Source organism: Pongo abelii, chromosome X (genome assembly GCF_028885655.2).
Source record: "Pongo abelii isolate AG06213 chromosome X, NHGRI_mPonAbe1-v2.0_pri, whole genome shotgun sequence".
In the NCBI taxonomy this organism is placed as follows: domain Eukaryota; kingdom Metazoa; phylum Chordata; class Mammalia; order Primates; family Hominidae; genus Pongo; species Pongo abelii.
Window position 1 is genome coordinate 46,224,447 of NC_072008.2, and position 22,529 is coordinate 46,246,975.

General features: G+C 42.6%; 1 non-coding gene and 1 pseudogene across 1 annotated transcript; one reads left to right on the forward strand and one right to left on the reverse strand.

Moving 5' to 3' along the window:
• Window positions 1-948: 948 nt before the first annotated feature.
• Window positions 949-1,016, reverse strand: LOC112131174 (small nucleolar RNA SNORD77). Its single transcript, XR_002913311.1, has one exon. It is a non-coding gene; the product is annotated as a small nucleolar RNA SNORD77 (small nucleolar RNA).
• Window positions 1,017-21,216: 20,200 nt separating this feature from the next.
• On the forward strand, window positions 21,217-21,988 carry LOC100458204 (serine/arginine-rich splicing factor 6-like; annotated as a pseudogene).
• The last annotated feature ends 541 nt before the right edge of the window (window positions 21,989-22,529 follow it).

Consider the following 22,529-nt stretch of genomic DNA (forward strand, 5'->3'; position numbering starts at 1 on the left):
ACATATTTGTGGACCTGGCCAAAGTATATTATTTGATTGTTTGTGGGGGCACAGTTGTAGGGCCCTGAGCAAAGTGGGGACAAAAAAGCCCAGAACTGTGGGCCTTAGCTCCTGGACATGATGAGATTACATAAGTTGGATTGTTAAATGGGTTTATAGATTGCTAAAAGTAACCACAACAACTTTATTTCTTCTGGGCTACTGTAGACTAACAATCATTAGAAAGCCAGTCAACCTACCCAGATGGCTGGTTGTGAATAGAGTGATGTGGAGGGTACAGCAGGAGCTGGGAAACAAATGAGAAGATGGCTCCAGAAATGGACATGTTGGTGTCCCCTGTGGGGCATTTCACACAGTATCAACCCTTTCACCCCCTCTCAACTATTTTTATGTTTATTATTGTAAATTTGTGTAAATTTGTAAATAGAGAAAAGTGCACCAGATAAGATGCACCCCAATAGTACCTCTAAATATAACAACTGTTCCATTTGTAGTCTCTAAATATAATCATTGCTTCCATTTTGGTTTAGATGCTTCCAGCCTTTTTAACTTGTAATATTTATTTATTTTAAAAATTGTGGTAAGGTTGGGCATGGTGGCTCACGCCTGTAATCTCAGCACTTTGGGAGGCCAAGGCAGGCAGATCACCTGAGGTCGGGAGTTCAGGACCAGCCTGACCAACATGGAGAAACCCCATCTCTAATAAAAATACGAAAGTAGCCAGGCGTGGTGGCACATGCCTGTAATCCCAGCTACTCGGGAGGCCGAGGCAGGAGAATTGCTTGAATCCGGGAAGCAGAGGTTGCGGTGAGCTGAGATCGCACCATTGCACTCCAGCCTGGGCAACAAGAGTGAAACTCTGTCTCAAAAAACCAACAAAAAAAAAAATTGTGGTAAAATACAGATAACATAGCATTTACCTTTTTCACCATTAAAAAAAATTGTCCCAGATACACCAGACAAATATTAAATCTCTTGATGATTCAATCTGCTGAACTATGCAACTGTCATAGTACCCTTTTAACCATTTTTAAGCGTACAGTTCAGTAGTGTTTAGTGTGTTCACGTGGTTGCGCAATGAATCCCCAGAACCCTTTTCATTTACCCAAACTGAAACTTGATACACATTAAACAATAATTTCTCATTCCCTCCTATCTCCAGCCCTCAGCAACCACCTTCTCAAACTATTTTTTTCTCAACTGTAAAATAGGGACACTATTCCAAAAGGATTGTTATGAGACTTAAATGAGTTAAGTGTCATGGACTAAATGTTTATGTCCCCCCAAAATTCAGATGTTGAAATCCTAACCTTCATTGTGATGGTATGAGGAGATGAGCCTTTGGGAGGGGATTAGGTCCTGAGGATGAAGTCCTCGTGAAAGGGATTAGTGCCCTTAGAAAAGAGTCCCCAAAGAGCTCTCTAGTTCTCTTTCTGCCATGTGAAGCTACAAGGAGAAATCGGTAGTCTGCAACCAGGAGGAGGACCCTCCCCAGAACCCACGCCTGATCTATTTCAACCTCCAGCACTGTGAGAAGTAAATTTCTGTTGTTTATAAGCTACCCAGTCTATGGTACTTTGTTATACACCCCAAACTGACTAAGACAATAATGTATGCAAATTGCTTGCTATAGTGCTTCATACACAATTTAAGTGCTCAGTAAATGTTAGATATTATTATTTCTGATTCTGTCTTAATGATTTTTTTGAAAACACCATGAACTAACATGGGTGAAATTGGGTATATAAACACAAATAAAGGCTATAATTAGAGAAAGATGAGTATGAAGGAAACGAGCAACAAGAGACCGTATGTGGAAGAGGAAAGAGGAGGATGAACACTTTTATGGTCTTATCATGGAGACAGGGAGTTAGGATGCAGGTCCTGATCTACCTTGGCTTGATTGGTGGCTGTATATGAGCCTTAATTTCCACTTGCTTATTTCCCGTGGGCAGGGGCTTAAGAGACCTGGGCAATTTTCCATTTGTCTGATGCAGAGGTGGCACATAGCAGTGGGTTTTTGTTTAGCTTAATGTAAAGCATGTTATTTAAAAAGTGAATTAGTCTTCAACCTTTATTGATTGGGATTTTCACATAAAAATCTGTATTTCAGGCTTCATTCACTTGGAAGATCTGCTAAAAAGTGGTCCTCATTTAATTGAGGCAACAATTGGCTGGACTGTGTAGATGATTTCATCTCAGCCCATATCACTCAATTATGTTACCTGCTTAACCTGAGGAAGGTAGTCTGTAAGGTTAATCAGGCAACTTATTTTTTTCATATAATCAAACTCATATTCCCAATATATGATAATGACCACTATCGTGACACATACTGACAATTCTACCTTCTCTAGGAAACTTGATATCCTGACTACAAATGTGTCTATAGATTATGTTCTCCCAAGTTAGTACCTTCAAGAACTGTGAAAGGTCTAAGATTTTTTTTTTTTAACTTTTATTTTAAGTTCATGGGTACATGTGCCGGATATACAGGTTTGTTACATAGGTAAACTTGTGTTATGGGGGTTTGTTGTACAGTTAGTTACTTCCTCGCCCAGCTATTAAGCCTAGTCTCCATTGGTAATTTTTCCTAATCTCCTCCCTCCTCCCAACCTCCACCCTCCTATAAGCCCCCGTGTGTGTTGTTCCCCTCTATGTATCCATGTGTTCTCGTCATTTAGCTCCCACTTATAAGTGGAAGCATTCGGAATTTGGTTTTCTGTTCCTGCATTAATTTGCTAAGGATAATGGCCTCTGGCTCCATCCGTATCCCTGCAAAGGACATATTTCATTCTTTTTTATGGCTGCATTGTATTCCATGGTGTATATGTACCACATTTTCTTTATCCAGTCCATAAGATTTTACTCATAAACAAACAAGTTAGCTTAGCACAGTTTTATAGATGCTAGTGAAGACATGAGACTCCGGGGTTAGAGACATAGGATAAGGACAGTTCTTTCCTCACAGCAATAGCAGTAGCCAGAGCATCAGCATTTGTGCTGCTTCCCTAAGCCTAATTCTTACAGGGCAACAAAAAGAGGATCAGATGACACCTGCACGTGTGTGGGTTGCATTATAGGAGTGGGACCCTAAGTTTAGGGAACTCAAATCTTTTATAATGGTCAGTAAGCATACTTGACCTTTGCTCTAGAGCAAGCTTTTCCAGCACACAGCCCATGGGCCGCATGCGGCCTGGGACAGCTTTGAATGTGGCCCAACACAAGTTCATAAACTTTCTTCAAACTTGAGGTTTTTTGTGATTTTTTTTCTTTTTTTTAGCTCATGAGCTGTGGTTAGTGTTAGTGTGTTTTATGCGTGGCCCAAGACAATTCTTCTTTTTCCAGTGTGGCCCAGGGAAGTTGAAAGATTGGACACCCCTGCTCTAGAGGGAGATACTATCTTTGTTATAATGGGACAATCAATAAACCTGCCCTTTGCTCTGAAGGGAGACATAATTTCTCTCTTCTAAGGCTGTTTGCTATATAAATATTCTGGAAAAGTTAGTCTGGAACAAAAGCAGTCAGTGCCTCTGCTTGTAAGATGTGCGGAAACACCAAAGACCTGTGGAGAATTGTCTCCCAACATGCACCCAGCACCATTTGTCCTGTCAACTTTACCTTCACTTTAGAACAAGTTTGCACTTACTAAAAAGGGAAACCCTGTTTCTTTACTCTCACACTTAACTCTGATACCAATGTGTGAAAGGTTTTTCAACACCAACCAATTCTTCAACTCTCTGCATACCAACTGGGTATCTTACAATTAAATTCTGACATTAACTACCTGGCGTTAGTGCAGACACTATAGGTTGAATGCTCAGTCCCACAAAACTGCCCCCACTTCAGATGCCAATCATGAGAAATGGGTCCCCAGATGACCCACACTTTTACCCAACTTGACTACATATTGAAGGTTCCCACGGGTTCAATAATTTGCTATGGGCTGGGCGTGGTGGCTCACGCCTGTAATCCCAGCACTTTGGGAGGCCAAGGTGGGTGGATCACTTGAAGTCAGGAGTTCAAGACCAGCCTGGCCGACATGGTGAGACCCCGTCTCTACTAAAAATACGAAAAAATTAGCTGGACATGGTGGCATGCACCTGTAGTCCCAGTTACTCAAGAGGTTGAGGCAGGAGAATTGCTTGAACCCGGGAGGTTGCAGTAAACAGAGATCATGCCACTGCACTCTAGACTGGGCGACAGAGTGAGACTCCATCTCAAAAGATAATAATAATAATAATTTGCTATGACAGAGTGAGACTCCATCTCAAATAATAATAATTATTATTTGCTATGACAGCTCACCGAACTCAAGGAACCACTTACATTTACCAGTTTATTATAAAGGATATAATAAAGGATACAGATGAACAGCCAGTTGAAGGGGTACACAGGGTGAGATCTGGAAGAAACTGAGTACAGGAGCTTCTGTCCCAGTGGCAGTTGGGGTATGCCACCTTCCCAGCATGTGGATATGTTCATCAATCCAGGAGCTCTCTGAGCCATGTACTTTAGGTATTTTAATGGAGGCTTCATCATGTAGGCATGATCGATTATTAACTCAATCTCCAGGCCCTCTCCACTCCCCAGAGGATGGGGGTAAGGCTGAAGTTTCCAAGCATCTAATCATGGCTTGGTTTTTCTGGTCACCAGCTCCCATCCAGGAACTCACCAAGAGTCACCTCATTAGATCAAAAGATACTCCTATCACCCAGGAAATTCCAAGGGACTTAGGACCTTTGTGTCAGGAACCAGGGTCAAAGACCAAATATTGGAACAAAGGATGCACCTAGCACCCCATGGCTCAGGAAATTACAGGGGTTTTAGAAGCTCTGTGCCAGGAACCAGGGGCAGAGACTTTGTTTATTTATTTATTGAGATGAGGTCTTGCTCTGGAGTGCAGTCGCATGATCTTGGCTCACTGCAACCTCCTCCCCCCAGGCTCAGGCAATCCTCCCACCACAGCCTCCCCAGTAGCTAGGATCACGGGGATGTGCCACCACACCCATCTAATTTTTGTGCTTTTAGTAGAGACGAGGTTTCATCATGTTGCCCAGGCTGGTCTTGAACTTCTGAGCTCAAGTGATCCGCCCCCCTCAGCCTCCCAAAGTGCTGGTATTACGGGCGTGAGCCACCATGCCCAGCCTATTTATTTATTTTTGTGTCACACTAACCCAAAGGAAACAAACAGGGAACATTACGGATGAAGTATACTGGGTATTCATTTGCTTATTAAGCAAATATTTATTACACACTTACAATGATAAGAGATGTGCTAGGCCCCAGAAATACAAACTTGAAAACAACTCACTCTTTCCCTTCAAGGTGCTCATAATCTAGTTTGTAAGTCAGGCAAGTAAATTGGCAATTACAGCACAGTGTAACAAATGCTACCTGTGGGCAAAGGAAGTCCTGGGATTAAGGGAAAGAGAGAAAGGTGGTTTCCAGGAGGAGGGCTCACTTCACCAAAACCACGAAAGAGGAGTAGTAGTTAGGGGGAATGAGAAGTGGGGAGAAGTAGCCCAGGATGTCAGGCAAGAGAGGAGAAAGAGGGAGGTTATGAATTGGCGGACTGTGATGAGAAATTTAGATTTACAGGAGAGCAATGTGGGAATAGCCCTGGAGGCAGAGAGACCAGTTAAGAGGCTTTTGCAAGAGACTAGACATGAGATGGTGCTGGGTTGAAATAAGAAAGTGGCAACAGAAATGAAGGGAAGAGGACACAGCTGAGTGATATTGAAGAGGTATAGAATTGATCGGACTTGGTAATGAACTGGATGAGGCAATAAGGGGAGAAAAGGAATCTTTGTGCCCAGCTTTTGTCTTGGGAAACTGGGTGATTGGTGATGGCATTAACTGAGTTAGAGAAGACAGGAGGAGGAGGACCAGGTTTTGGCTGAATATAACCAGTAGGTGAATAGACATACAAGAATCTTATGCCATATAAATTCAAGATATTATTTTTTAATTGTTAGTATTACATTAATGCACTTTATACTTTAAAAATTAATTACTTCAACATATTAGATTATATGCAAATCAATAACTATCAAATACTATATATAGGAAGCACATAATGACTTGTACATAACTGACAAAGAAAAGTACAGCTAAAACATGTTGTGTGGGCATCCATTAAGTAGGCAACTCACAGACCTGAATGCAAACTCAGAGTACTTAACAGTATGCTCTCTTCATACTCAAGTAAATCTTTTAAGGAAAGGAAATAGCACTTCATTTTAAGCCAGGGTGCCATTTCCACTGTAATTGCAGCTGACATATTGCTAATGCATCAAGACAATTTGTGATTTAAAAAAAAAACCCAGAAGTTCACTATATTACAGTTCATAATCACTAGGGCTTTCTTTGTTCAGTTCTAACTTTTAAAAAGCTTACATTTACCATCCAAATGCCATGATAAAATAGCTAATCTTGCCTGTGATGTCGTCATTATTACCAGAACAAGATAAAAGTCCAAATTGTTAATGAACTGAGTGAATTTTAATTTGGGGACTTTGTAAGAAAGAAACATTCCCCATTAAATACTGTATGTTTATTTATTGAGCTAAAAAAAATGAAATGCTTCCCACCAAATCCTATAGTGTATATTTGTCACAATCAGTGAAAACAGAAATGAGTAGGACCAGGCATAATTGGAAACCAATTGTCCCTTCATCCATCACTAATGTTTCCAATCTGTTAAAGTCACGTTTGCCTTTTTCCAGGCTATGCTGTGGTTCATATTTCCCACAGACTCATCGTGAAAGCATTGACAATAGTAAGCTTCCACTCATCACTGTTCAGTCCTACCTTAATTACAGCACCAAATGAATACTGAGGAAAGGAATATTGTATTATCTCACTGGTACAGCAAGACAGATCATTCCAATCAGATCAAACGCAAGTTGTAGTTCAGACAATCACTGTCTTAGACTTTTCTTTTTGTATTTTTCTTTTCTCTAAATTTCAGCTATAGTAGGACATATCCACATTATTTCCACTTTTTAAAAGCCACCACTATAGGAACATTTTGGGATGCTAAATATTTGCTTCCAAGTTGACATTAAAGACAGCAAGTTTTCTCCTCCTGAAGAATATATTACAAACAATCGTTTACCTATAAGCTATATTTCCTCAAATGCTTTCCAATCCATTTTCCCTGAGAACATGAAACCAAAGGTGAACAGCTCTTAGTGAATTATCTCGTGATCCCTGAAATGCAGTAATGATTGAAGAAAAAGGGAGGGAGATGGTCAATGCTCTTCTGCATGTTACTGGGTAAGCAAGTATCATTGATTATCTCTTTGATATACTGATTTCCTTTCTTTTTGGTATATATCCAGCAGTGGGATTGCTGGATCATATGGTAGCTCTACTTTTAGTTTGTTGAGGAATGATTGAGACTAGTTTTCACTTCGGAACCAACCAACCGTTGCATTCTTCAACTCTTCTAGTCTCCTCACTGAAGTTGAACAATTTCATGAAGATGAACACTGTAAGATATCTGATCTTTTGTTTCAATCAATGCCAGCAATAATTCTGGGGATCATTCCATACAGAGCTTGCCAGGGTCAGGGTAAAGCGTCCATATCAAAATCATTATCTCTTTTATGCTTGGAAGCATTAGCTCCTGATAGGCCCCCAGATTACAGAGGCTTAGCTGTGATTACTGTTCTGATCTCATTCAAGAGCATCTTATATCTGGGGTGGCCCAGAATCTTCACGGCTTGAATTTAACAGGTATAGTTATTAGAACAGGTTCCAAGAACATAGTGTAAAAACAGAAGAAAATGAGGAACAGCAGAGCAGAATGTAGAGATAATATCATCATGTGTTCTTGAGGCCCAAAGCAGAATCTTTTTTTTGAGGCAGTCTTGCTCTGTCACCCAGGCTGGAGTGCAGTGGCACCATCTTGGCTCACTGCAGCCTCCACCTCCTGGGTTCAAGCTATTCTCATGCCTTGAGAATAGCCTCCTGAGCAGCTGCAATAACAGGTGCACAACCACCACACCTGGCTAATTTTTGTAGTTTTAGTAGAAACAGAGTTTCACCATGTTGGTCAGGCTGGTCTCGAACTCCGGACCTCAGGTGATCCACCTGCCTCGGCCTCCCAAAGTGTTGAGATTACAGGCGTGAGCCACTGTGCCCGGCCCCAAGGCAGAATTCGAAAGTGCACTTCCAAGGGAGAGCAAGTCAAGTCTACTTTAAGGTTGAGGATAGGGTCATTTGAAACTTGGGGAGAGGGTTCCAGTGGCAGGTTGCCCATGAGGAGGCTTCAAGGGGTCAAGGCAGCAGGAGATGGTGGAGACATTCACAGAGTGTGATGGGGAAAGACAAGTGGAAAGGGAAAGACAAGTGTATGAAACATATTTGTCTACTTGGGAAATTTCCCCTGCTTTAGTTCATAGCCACTAGACTGTTTTGTGGTGTGTCACGGTTCTAGATACCGAGTGATCACTGCTGTGGGCTGTGAGCAGAGCTTTAACAAGCAGTGGGGCTCATTGATTACTTATTAGTAGTAGTAGAAGTAGTAGAGACAGGATCTCACTATGTTGCCCAGGCTGGTCTTGAACTCCTGGCCTCAAGCAATCTTCCCACCTCGGCTTGTCAAAGTGCAGGGATTACAGGCATGAGCCACCATGCCCAGCCTGATTTTCTTTTCATGATGTCCTGCATTTCCTCCATGTTTCATTTTCTTCAGTTGCTCCAAGGTTACTCTGGGCTGTGTACCTGTGATTTCTGCCACCTAAGAAGACAACCCAGCCCAACCACACAGGTAAGACACTCAAAGGTGGACTGACTTCTCAGACACACATAAATGCTAAGGACTCAAATGGTCCCTAGTGAAATTCTAAGGCACATTCTCTGGCATTTTTTCAGACATTACCAGATTCACTCTAGTCTAGAACATTAAGCAATCCATTTTAACCGTGCATTCCTCCCGAGACAAAGCATGTGTCTATAAAAGGCCCCTGCTGCTCAGTGAGGGGAGGGCGACCTTGCAGCGTATAGAAACCAATAAAGCACTTTGAGTCTGGCAAAACCCCAGCCCATCATGGCTCCACAGATGTTACTTTTAGTTAAAAAAAAAAAAAAAAAAAAATCAGATGCATTTGCCATGGGAACAGCAATGGAAGGTCAGTCTCTTCTGTACTTATTTTTATGTGTGTGAGTCGCTGAGCCCTCATCCTCCTCCAGCCAGCTCTCTTCAAGCTACCCCCTCATTCCCAGGTTGTCAGCCCTGCCTCTGCCTCTTCTTCCAGCCAGTTTCAGCTCACCCTCCAACTCCTCCCTTGCCCTCCCTTTGCTTCTTCTATCTAAGGAGCTATTAGTCTAACAGAAACTTTCAGGGGGAAAGGCAGTGAATATTGTTTTTGCAGAGGCAAAATCAGTCTTCTCTGTGAGCTGGACAGTGTTGCAAAGGCACGGCTGGTCAGAAAGGGCACTGGTACAGGAGGGAGGCAGGAGACCTGGGTCTAGTCCCAGGTCTGTCCCCAACCGGCAGGGAGACTAGGGACAAGCCACTTTCCTTTGGGCTCAGGCTTCCTTGTCTGTAAAAATAGGAAGTTCCCTATTTGTAGAAACTCAGGAATATTGTTCATAATCAAGAAAATGAGGTTGGAGGGTTGGAGGCATAGTTGTCCTGAAAAAAATCATCCTTTTCTAAAGCCTGAAATTAAAATAGTACAATTTTTTAAATTGTAAAATTACTTGCTCATTAGACACAACGAAAGCATCTCTCTCCCTCTCTCTCTCTCACACGCACACACACACACACAATGAGAAAAGTCAGAATTATCTAAAATCTCTTCATTTAGAATAAGATTACTCTTAGGAGATCTATCAGTGTCACCTTAATAAATCTTCCTTCTTTTTTTTTTTTTTTTGAGACGGAGTCTCACTCTGTTGCCAGGCTGGAGTGCAGTGGCGTGATCACAGCTCACTGCAACCTCCCTGGTTCAAGCAATTCTCATGCCTCAGCCTCCAGAGTAGCTGGGCTAACAGGCATGTGCCACCACGCCCAGCCAATTTTTGTATTTTTAGTAGAGACAGGGTTTCACCATGTTGGCCAGGATGGTCTCAATCTCCTGACCTTGTGATCCGCCCCCCTCAGCCTCCCAAAGTGCTGGGATTACAGGCATGAGCCACCTCGCCCAGCTGGATAAATCTTTCTTCTAAAGGCACTGTGCCCAGAGACGTTTTTAGCACCCCAAAGTAACAGATAAAAGTTTGAACTAGCTGTGTTCATTACAGCATTATTTACAAAAGCCAAGACGTGAAATTAACCTAAGTGCCCATTAGTAGATAAATGGATAAAGAAAATGTGATATATACACAAAATGGTATGCTATTCAACCTTAAAAAAGAAGAAAATTCTGTCATTGGTGGCAACATGGATGAACCTGGAGGTTATTATGTTAAGTGAAATGAGCCAGGCACGGAAAGACCAATACCTCATGATCTCACTCACATGTGGGATCTAAAAAAAGTTGAACTTAGAAGAGAGAGTGGAATGGTGGTTCCCAGGATCTGGGGGTGAGGGGCATTGGGGAGATGTTGATTAAAGGGTACGAAGTTTCAGACAGAAGAAATTGGGTTTTTAGATTTCTTGCACAGTATGGTAACTATAGTTAACATAGTGTATTATGGCCAGATGTGGTGGCTCACCCCTGTAATCCCAGCACTTTGGGAGGCGAGGTGGGTGGATCATGAGGTCAGGAGTTCGAGACTAGCCTGACCAACATGGTGAAACTCTGTCTCTACAAAAAATACAAAAATTAGCCAGGCACGGTGGCACGCGCCTGTAATCCCAGCTACTCAGGAGGCTGAGGCAGGAGAATCGCTTGAAACTGGGAGGCAGGGGTTGCAATGAGCCAAGATCTCGCCATTGCACCTCTCCAGCCTGGCGACAGAACAAGACTCCGTCTCAAATAATAATGATAATGATAATAATAGTGTATTATATATTTCAAACTTGCTGAAAGAGTAAATTTCAAATGTTATCACCACAAAAAATAATATGTGAGGTGGTGAATATGTCGATTAGCTTGATTTAATCATTCCCCATTGTATACATATATCAAAACATCACATTGTCTCGTACAAAAACATACAATTTTACCTTGCAAATTAAAATACATAATGAAAAGCTTAAATTGCCTTAATATTGAACACATTCTGTGCAATAAAAATAAACAGAAGCAAAGGTAAGGATTTTTGCGTCATATTTATCTTGTGTCAAATCGACCTGGTGAAGTAGAATAAATTTGGGACCTGAAATTAGAATAACAGGGTGCTTGTCCTGACCCAGGCTTTTATTGGCTATATTTGTCAGTCAAGCTGTTTTTTCTCCATTTGTTCCTCGCTTCCCTCAACAAAGACATGCGCACATGCACGCACACATGTACACGTACACACACAGATCTTCCCTCTCGTTTTTTGCCCTGACTGGGCCCCTGGAGACTAAACTTTATGGACCGCATCACCCTTGGCCTCTGGCTTTTTATTAAGTTTGGTCAACGGGAGGCACCAGCTGGAGACAGGAAGGTGGGAGGAGAGAAATGTGTATTTATTCTCCACCTTCTATCTCTCCCTCCTTGGTAAGATGTGATTTTGGCAGTTCCTTTTTCCAGTGTCTATAGCCACAGCTCTTCCAGGAAGCCCCTCTTCCAAGACTACAGGTCTCATCTTCTCTGGTAATCCTACTGCCTCCCCTTGCCCTTGCTGGCCCACGGAAGGTAAAGCCACAATTCCCCACCATACTCTATCAGGACCCTTCAGCCTGCCCACATCGAAGTAAACAGTCTCTTTGTTCAACTCCCTTTGGTTACCCTGTTGAGTGCACCATCTGTTTCCTGCCAGGATCCTGCCTGATACAGAGTCTAACCAGTAAACAGAACCCTCTTGAGTGTTTAACCCAGAGCACTTTAATGCAGGGAGCTGGTTATTCAGGTAAAGGAATTGCTGAGAAGCCAAACAGGCCACTTGGCAACTCAGAGATTAGCAACAGCAGGAAGCCACAAAAACAGAGGGAGAAGGGGAGGAGCCCATGACACAGGCACTGAGGAACAGGAGTCAACCAGTGAAAGCTGGCACCAGGACGGGTCTGTCCTTCAAGGGAAAAGACATAGCCCCTGTGGGAGAAGCCATCCAAGGCAGGGAGGGGTGGTCTAGCTTTCCTCTCCAAACCATTCCTTCCATTGGCTGCACCCAGGCAGCTGACACAGGAGCTTACTCAGAAAATTGGCCTGCAGGGGTCAACCCACCTGCCCTACAAAGTGGAACTGGAAAACGACACAAAAATAAATTGAGAGCAAGTAGGTCCAGAACCAGCATAATGGCTGTAAACCTTGGGCTGGTTACTAAACCACTCTGAGCTTTCCTGTCCTCACATATGAAAGAAGATGGTTAATACTTTACTTACTTCATGGGATGCTCTGAACTAAAATGAAATGAGCTAGAGGATGTAGGAGTGTTTGGTAAATTCTGAGGTGCTATATAAAATAAGGTGTCAGAGTGTCCTGAAGTTTATGAGCCTGTCAGTTTCTGATACTATCACTTTCATTCTTGGGCAATTGCTTTTAGTGTAATACCTCAACCAAAGAAATACCTTTGCCAGATCCATTCGCTTAAACTGCCTATGAGCCTGTTTTTCAAGGAAAGGCAATTAAAGCACAGGCTCAGGAAATGGAATCATTTGTTTGTGACCAGGGTCTACTGGCTACCAAATCAAGAGGTCTGCAGGGGGGCCCAGCTACTGTCTTGCTCAGCCCAGATGCATCCTTGAGGACGTGTGCCAAGCCCATTGTGGCACACTGAGAAAAGTGTGCCCCCTTAGCAGTCCCCATACCAGGCAGTCTCTGGGGAAGGATAGCAGAGAGCCAGATGGAAAACAGACATGTCTTTATATAGGATTAGCTTCTATGTCCCCTGGGCTCTGGGGAAGCCAGAAGCCAAGCTGGGGAGTCAGCCGCCTGCACAGAATCGCCACCTCACCAGTAGGGATGCATTTGCTCGGCACTTGTTTCTGAGGACGGTGGAGATTGCCTTCAGTATCTGCCTAGTCCTTCCTCCTTCAGCCATTTATTTCTCCTCTGATCCTCTTCCCAGGTGAATCCTTTCTTCTTTCCACCTTTGTTTTAATATTCGCCTTCAAGAGGGATCTGTAGCTAGGCGTTCAAATCAGTGTACCACATTACCTTGGCAGTGGTTTTGGAATCTGGCTGCATTTGGAAGCATCTTGGGAGATTTTAAAAATCCCAATGTCTAGGCCGTACCTTAGACCAATATCAGAATCTCTGGAAGCTGGAGCTACACAATTGGTTTTTTTAAGCTTTTATTTTAGGATCAGGGGTACATGTGCAGGTTTGTTATGCAGGTAAATTGCGTGGCATGGAGGTCTGGCATGCAGGTAATTTCATCATCTGGGTAATGAGCATAGTACTCAATAGTATTTTTTCTGATCCTCTCCATATTCCCACTCTTTACCCTCAAGTACACCCCAGTGTCTGTTGTTCCCCTCCTAGTATCCATGTGTTCTTATTTTTTAGCTCCCACTTATAAGCAAGAGTATATGGTATTTGATTTTCCATTAATTTGCTTGGGATAATGGCCTCCAGCTCCACCCTTGTCACTGCAGAGGACATGATCGCATTCTTTTTTATGGCTGCATAGTATTCCATGGTGTATAGTACCACATTTTCTTTATCTAGTCTACCATTGATGGACATTTAGGTTGATTCCATGTCCTTACTATTGTGGATAGTGCTGTGATGAACATATGCGTGCATGTGTCTTTATGGTAGAATGATTTATATTCCTTTGGATATATACCCAATAATAAGATTGTTGGGTCAAATGGTAATTCTGTTTCAAGTTCTTTGAGGAATTGCCACACTGCTTTCCACGATGGCTAAACGAATTTACACTCCTGCCAGCAGTGTATAAGCGTTCCCTTTTCTCCACAACCTCACCAGCATCTGTTATTTTTTGACTTTTTAATGATAGCCATTCTGACTGGTGTGAGATGGTATCTCATTGTGGTTTGGATTTGCATTTCTCTAATGATTAGTGGTGTTGAGCATTTTCTCATATGCTTGTTAGCTGTGTGTATGTCTTCTTTTGAGAAGTGTCTATTCATGTCCTTTGCCCGCTTTTTAATGGGATCGTTTGTGACATTGGTATTTTTTTAAAGTTCCCCCAGGTGATGTGAATGTGCAGCCAAGGTTACGAGCTACTGTTTTATGAGTACAATTTAACATCATCGCATTGTGAAACAAAACCATGCTCCTCCCTCTGAAGGAATGTCAGCCAGAGGCTTGTTGTAAGGCAAATAATCTTCTAGAATCACAAGTGGGCTGCCTGAGAAGGAGCTTGCAGGGCGATGAATGGTCAGTTCCTTCCAGGGCAGGAGGCAACCCCAGACTACTGCATTCTGGAGCAATTTACAACCCCACTATTACCACCCAGTCTGGCGCCAAAACTATAGTCTTCTCAAAGTTGACTAAAGTCTTGGAATGGGGCAAGAAGAGATCAAACTCTCTTTGTATCACGGAAGCTTTGGACCAAGGGGGCTCAGTTGATTTTAGACATTATCTACGAGAAGAGGAGAAAATGTCAGCCTGAGAGGTTAAGTAACTTTTCTGCAGTCTCACAATGGGCTTTTGGCAGAGTTGGGATGGACTCCAGGTCTCCTTCCTCAAGATCCTGCCTCGGTTCTATTCCCCTCTCCCTGAATCCTCATGCTTCTGCTGGCATTTGAGCCCCCTTAGCAAAATTTTGAAGGCTTTTCCAATGATGATTCTTGTACTAGGATCCAAATAAATAAGGCGAGACAGTGATAATGATTAGGAAATATTTATAGTTTTTCTGCATGAGGCCTTCACATGCTGATTTGTTTACCTAGCAAATAAACTGGAGCCTGTGGTGTCACTACACGTGGAAGAAAAGTTTAAACATTCATCTCTGCAAGCAAGGAAAAGAAAACTTATTCTATTTGTGAGAAATAGGTAACATTACATTAATTTGAATAAGGCTACCTTATTAAACTGTAGCAGCTCACTGTGGATAATTTTTCAACATTTGGGAAGAGAGAGAACTATCACTCACTTGGTTGAAATGATTATGGAACTATTTTCAAGATTACATTTTATTTGTTTATTTATTTTTCTGAGACGGAGTCTCACTCTGTCGCCCAGACTGGAGTGCAGTGGTGCTACCTCGGCTCACTGCAACCTCTGCCTCCTGGGTTCAAGCGATTCTTCTGCCTCAGCCTCCTGAGTAGCTGGGATTACAGGTGTATGCCACCACGCCTGGCTTATTTTTGTATTTTTAGTACAGACAGGGTTTTACCATGTTGGTCTCGAACTCCTGACCTCAAGTGATCTGCCCACCTCAGCCTCCCAAAGTGCTGGGATTACAGGCATGAGCCACTGGGTCCAGCCTTTAAGATTACATTTTTTAAAATATACATTTTGCTTTCGTGTTTTTGACAGCTAACATGAAATGATATCATGAAGACGTCTTACAGTTTCCAAGTTTTAGGAAGGGTTCAGTTTGAGCAGTGTGCTAATTGCCTTTATTTGTGAGACAGAAATGAGCTTATAAAGGCATAAGATATTGGAAACTTAGGCACTGACTTAGAGTTTTGAGACCTAATTTCTTCTCGTTACTGTGCTGCCTGAGTCCAAGAAGACTTGGAGTCAATGATTGATTGAGACAAGTCTCAATGATTTTAGGAGGTTTATTTGCCAAAGTTAAGGACACACGCCCAGGAGACAGGTGTATGCCTTTCTCCAAAGATAATTTTGAGGGCTCCAAATTTAAAGGGGAAAGGGTGCGATATTGAGGAGTACACAATTTTCATGTAAGAGGGGTGTAGGGAAAAACAGTCATTCATGCCTTTGTCTGGCTCAGTGAATCTGCATTTTTTTTACATAAGATGACACAGACAAATGGGGCAGAGGAAAAATGCTGGGAATCTGCATTTTACATAAGATAACAAAGACAAAATGGGGCAGGGGAACAATCAGGTATGCATTCGTGTCTGTGGAGGGTGGGGGATGGGGTGTGTGTGACTGCACTTCTAAAGACAAGCTATCAATTTACCAAAGAGATGCAGAAAAAAAAAGGGTGCAGGAGAGAGTAAAAAGAGAGCCTAGGAACTCAAGTGAAAAAGGGAAGGATATATTAAAAACCAAATCTTCATGAAGGATCACCACGAGAATCTAGGAAGTAGTTTCTCTAACTGGAGCATGTATTAGAAGACCCTGGAGGGTTTATGGCTAGACACCACCTCCCAGAGTTTCAGATTCAGTGGTAAGTCTGGACCAGTTGTAACAAGCTGCTTTTCTTTTTTCTTTTCTTTTTTTTTTTTGAGTCGGAGTCTTGCTGTGTTGCCCACGTCCAGGCTGGAGTGCAGTGGTGTGATCTCGGCTTGCCGCAACCTCTGCCTTCTGGGCTCAAGCGATTCTCCTGCCTCAACCTCCCCAAGTAGCTGGGATTACAGGCATGCACCACCACGCCTGGCTGATTTTGTATTTTTAGTAGAGATGGGGTTTCTCCATGTTGGTCAGGCTGGTCTCAAAACTCCTGACCTCAGGTGATCCACCAGCTTCGGCCTCCCAAAGTGCTGGGATTACAGGTGTGAGCCACCGCACCCTGCCACAAGCTGCCTGCCTTTCTTTTTCTTTTTTTGTTTCTTTCTTTTCTTTCTTTCTTTCTTTCTTTCTTTTTCTTTCTTTCTTTCTTTCTCTTTCTTTCTTTTTCTTTCCTTCCTTCCTTCTTTCTTTCTTTCTCTTTCTTCTCTCTCTCTCCCTCACTCTCTCTTTCTTTCTTTCCTTTTTTTTTTTTTGACGGAGTCTTGCTCTGTCTCCCAGGCTGGAGTGCAGTGGCGCAATCTCGGCTCACTGAAACCTCTGCCTCCGGGTTCAAGTGATTCTCCTGCCTCAGCCTCCCCAAGTAGCTGGGACTACAGGCGCACACCACCAAGCCCGGCTAATTTTTGTATTTTTGGTAGAGACGGGGTTTTGCCATGTTGGTCAGGCTGGTCTCGAACTCCTGACCTCAAGTGATCCGCCTACTTCGGCATCCCAAAGTGTTGGGATTACAGGAGTGAGCCACTAGGCCAGGTCCACAAGCTGCATTTCTAACAATGCTGCCAGGTGCTGCTACTGGCCTTAGGGGGATGAGGGCGGGGCACAGACACTTGAGAACTGCTGTTCTGGAGCAGTGTCTCTCAAACTGGGGTCTCTGACTGAGAATCTAAGAATGTTTAAAAATGTACCTCGGATTTGTTTTAATCAGGTATGGCAAAGTGACAGACACTGAGACAACTGCCTTACTCACAATTAGGCAGAAAGAGCGAGGGGTCACAATGGGCAAAAGCCTTTTGTTTTTTGCAAGAAGAAATGGGCACGGCAAGGTGAGCAGTTTAGGGTTGGCTACTTTAAATAAATAATTTCAGTGGGCTCTGGGCTATAGGCATAGTCTCTAGTTCAGAGCGTGGTCCTAGGGTGCTTTAGGGCAGGCTTGGTGTGTAAAAGTTAGGTAAGGGAGGTGGTGGGGAGGTGGTGGGGAGGCGGAGGCAGCATGGGCTATGAATTGGTTAGTTTGCATGTGAAAGGTGCCCTGGAAGGCAACTTGTTTGCTATCTCTAGGAATTAGCTGGCCCCTAGAGGGGCGGTCTCTCTGGGATTACCAATGCCCCAAGATATCAGTATCATAAAATACAGAAAAATTAAAAACATGATTAATACAAATAATAATTTTCGGCCGGGCGCGGTGGCTCACGCCTGTAATCCCAGCACTTTGGGAGGCCGAGGCGGGCGGATCACGAGGTCAGGAGATCGAGACCATCCTGGCCAACACGGTGAAACCCCGTCTCTACTAAAAATACAAAAAAAAAATTAGCCGGGCGTGGTGGCGGGTGCCTGTAGTCCCAGCTACTCGGGAGGCTGAGGCAGGAGAATGGCGTGAATCCGGGGGGCGGAGGTTGCAGTGAGCCGAGATCGCGCCACTGCACTCCAGCCTGGGAGACAGCGAGACTCCGTCTCAAAAAAAAAAAAAAAAAAAAGAATAATTTTCTATTCTGTCTTTATTGTAATAACAATCTTCTTTTTTTTGGTACCGGTTGTAAAGACCAAATTTTTTTCCTGGTGATAATTCCCAATTTAAAGATAGTTTCACAAAATGAAATTTAGTTTATGAACTCATTGTCTTTAAAACTGTGGACTAAGTACCGTCAGAAAGCCAAACATATATCTTTACATGTCCAAGGGAATTTTTCAAACCATTAAAAGGACTTCATACTTAACTTTGAGAAACATATTGTGTTGGCATTCACATTAATCTATACTAACAGCCCCCTTCAGTCAATGAACAGCAAGCATTACCTTTTTATTATTATTATTATTTTTATTTTTATTGAGACAAGATTTTGCTCTGTTGCCCAGGCTGGAGTGCAGTGGCATGACCACAGCTCACTGTAGCCTCGACCTCCTGGGCTCAAGTGATCCTCCTGCCTCAGCCCCTGAAGTAGCTGGGACTGTAGGCATGCAGCACAGTGCCCAGCTATTATTTTTATTTTTGTAGAGATGGGGTCTCCCTATGTTGCCCAGGCTGGCCTCGAACTCCTGGATTCAAGGGATCCTCCTGCCAGGATTACAGTCATGAGCCACTGTGCTGGCCTTTTATTGTTTTCTTAAAAGCAAACTTTTAAAAAACAGTATATAGGGCATCAGAAATGTTAAAGAGTCATCAGATCATTGTCCCTACCAAGTCATTTCCTTTCCTTTGTCTTTTATCTGCTCACAAAACTTTTTATAAGCCCACAAGACTCTGTGTGTATGTGTATGCATGTGCACGCTTACACAACGGGTTTCACTAAGATACTCTGAATTTTACTTTCAGGAATGGTTATATAGGTTACTCACTCTACTGCTTCAAACATCAACTAATTTTATCTGTGTGTGTGGGGAGGGGAGGGTAGTGTCTTCCATTGTGTCCATGTGGCAAGACAAATGGGGGAAAAAGTCCACTTTTCTCCGAAGAGAATCCAGTGTACTATGAGGATAAAAGTAGCATCAGTTTTGTCAGTCACACATTGCTACTGCTCAATGAGCAGGTGACTATTTATAAAGTGACACTCTGCATTTGCTGCTCAGCATTTGAGGAGTTTTCCTGAAAAATCAGGGTTCCTTCCAAACTTTATTCAGGTCATCAAAGCTGAGGTTTCAGTGATACTTCAAATGTTTTCTGAGCTGAACAGTATATAGAATCCCCCAACAGAACCATAATAAAGTCTGGAAATTACTTGTGGCTGGGGTAGAGTTTTCATGGGGGACTTTAAAAGCCTTAAGTGTGTACTTAGCTGGCTATAAGGGAAGCCATGCGCACTCCAGCAAAATAGAGCGATACACAATAAAACATTTCATGGCCCACAAACTGTCCCTTACTAATTTGGATAACTGGGGCACAGAGTTTATTTTTGCTCATTTTACTTATTTTTGTTTTGCTGAAAACCTATGGCGTGCTGAGGCATATCTACCCCACCTTTAGCACTGCTATTTTTCCAGCTTTTTTTCATGTTTCTTCCTTCTCAAACTCTTTATTTCTTTGACCCCCATGCCTGTGTTCCTGCCATTTCTTTCTTTTCCTATCATCTGTCAATAAATAATTCGATGAATATTAAATTATACTGGCTAAGTATTTACTAATATTTCCTAACTTACATGGATAGGGAACAAGAAAGCATGACATATAGTCCCTGAGCATAAATTTCAATTTTTTGCTACTAGGTACAGACTCCTTTTTCAATCCCCATGAAGTTTGCCTTTCTGAAGATTGTAATTATTAGTAAAAGCATCAGCCAGTAGCCTGCCTGGAGCAACCCTGCAAGGTAAAAATGCTGCAAGGGCTGAGTCTGGTGACAGACAGTGGAGAAGGACACGGACGGCCACAGAGGGCATAGGATTGCGTTCCCAGAAGGAAGTTCTGGAATCAGGAGTAGAAGCACAGAAGGTCATTCCGAAATGAAGGAAGCGTTTTCCTCTGTTCACAGCTGAAAATGGAATAGAAAGCTAGAGAGAATTTACAAAGATAGAGTTAGACATTTAGCTATTATGGTTTAGGCAATAAAATGGAGGAAAGGAACTTAGATTTATGGAAACCATACAGTGTACTAGGCATTTAACTACATGCTTTATGTACATGATCTCATTTAACCCTTTTAACAGTCCTGTGGGCTAGCTATTACTCTTGCCACCTCATATTTAAGAAACTCATCCAAAGTCATACAGTTAGAAAATGGTAATGTCAGGATACGCATCAAGGTCTTTCTGACTGCAGAGCCCACGCACTTCCCATCTTATCTTGCAGATGGCCCAGTTTGAGACTGATGGGAACGTGCCGTAGGTATTTATGTCTACCTTGCAAGCCAGAGACTGCTATTACATCAACTTGCATGTCATCTGTCAGAGAAGTTTTGTGTGTGCGTGAATGTTTTATTGTTATTATTATTGTTGCTCTGATTCTGGAGGTAAATGTCTTTAGAATTTCAAATAACGCATGACTCATTTCCTGATATACACTGTCACCATGATTTCTTTTATGAAAATGTTGAATGCAGGCTCTGGAAATAAGAAAGGCTTTCTACACCTGCACTGTAGAATAATGCTTAAGCTCAAAAAAAAAAAAGAAAAAAAAAAAGAAAGAAAGGTGACCTTATTAACCCTTTCTGCATAAAATTCCTGCAAACTGTCAGCATCCCACAAGATTCCACCCACCTGACAAATCCTAGTGCCGTACTTTGAACAAAGACGTCTACCACAATAACATTTCAGGCAGCTATTGAAACCATCTTTGGGATACAGGGCTTTCTTGACCAGCTCTGTACAGTTGACCCTTGAACAACATGAGTTTGAACTGTGGGCGTCCACTTATATATGGATTGAAAATACAGTATTTAGGTGTGGGGGCTGGGGGTCATATGACTCAGGTGTCCCCGGGCCCTGCTGCCTTCACAGCCTGGGGCAGCCATGGGATGCCAGAGTGTGGGGATTGGTGGCCAATGGGTCTGAGGCTGTGTCTACTGAGGCTAAGATGACTGCCTTTCTTGACTGGCCTTGACTTTACCATACATTGTGTGACTCTTGCCCCATGGCCCATTGGCTGACCTTACCGGAAGCCATGATGACAGTGGCTTTTTGCCATTAGATGCAGGGAGATGGTGGTGGAGGTGGATACAGCAGTCAGAGAACATCTGGCAGAGACAAATATGGACCACCTGTTCATACAGAATACGAGCTTATTATAGAAAGTCTTTCTAGTCGTTACAGTTGGCAAGATTTAAAGGATTTTATGCAACAAGCAGATGAAGTAACCTATGTTGATGCTCACAAGGAATGCACAAGTGAGAGCATTGAGTTTCACTCCTATTTTGACATGAAGCGTGCTTTGGACAAACTGGGTGGTGCAGAAATATTAGGCTTATTGAAGGTAAGCTAGGCACAAGCCATAGGCGATCTGATTTTGGAAGCAGATCCAGGTATTGATCTAGAAGATGGTCACGAAGTAGGAGTCGCAGGAGCAGCCACAGTAGATCTAAGTATCTCAAAAAGTCACTCCTGATCCAGGTTGCGGGGCAAAGGTCGATCATGTTCTCATTCAAAAGGCAGGAAATCTAGCTCAAGGAGCAAATCCATGCCCAAATCTGATCTGGGCTCCCGTTCTTGTTCTCAAAGCAGATCTAAGGATGAGTACGAGAAATCTCCAAGCAGGTCTCGGTCTCAATCTTCCAAAGAAAATGGAAAAGGTGATATGAAGTCAAAATACAGATCAAGGAGCCAGTCTGTTCCAATTCACCCCACCTGTTCCACCCTCAAAGGGTCATTCTGTGTCCCCTCCGCCAAAAAGAGCTACTTCAAGATCCCGTTCTAGATCTCATTCAAAATAAAGATCAGGGTCCAGGTTGAGTTCCAGAGATTAATCCAGAACTCTTCATTCATTGCACACCATTATGGAACACTTTTCTACTTGCTTAGGCAGTTGTTCTTCCATGTTTGTACCTGGCTTCTTTTGCAAGAGGAATCTCCTGAAAACAGGGGCACACAGAAATTTGATTTGTGACCAAATTTGATGAAAAAGATGAGGCTCTAAGGAAATGGTGGCATAAAGTCAAAGACCCTCTCCCTTCTTTGTAGAATTAAGATAACTTCGATTTTATAGCTTTTGAGCTAAAATAACTTGTAAAGATTAAGCTCATTTAGATGTTTTTAAAAGTATTTCAGCAGGATCTGCTGCAGGGTTTGTCGTTGTTGTGTTATTTGTTTGTCTATTTTTAAATTAACCGTATCAAGCTTTGAATACTTAAGGCTTTAGAGGGACAACCCAATTTTCAATTACATTTGCTTTTTATAAAGCTTGAGTTATGTAAGCTTTAAATAAAAGTTTGCTACCAAAAAAAAAAGAAAATACAGTATTCACAAGATGTGAAACCCAAGTATAGGGAGGGCCGACTTCTCATATAC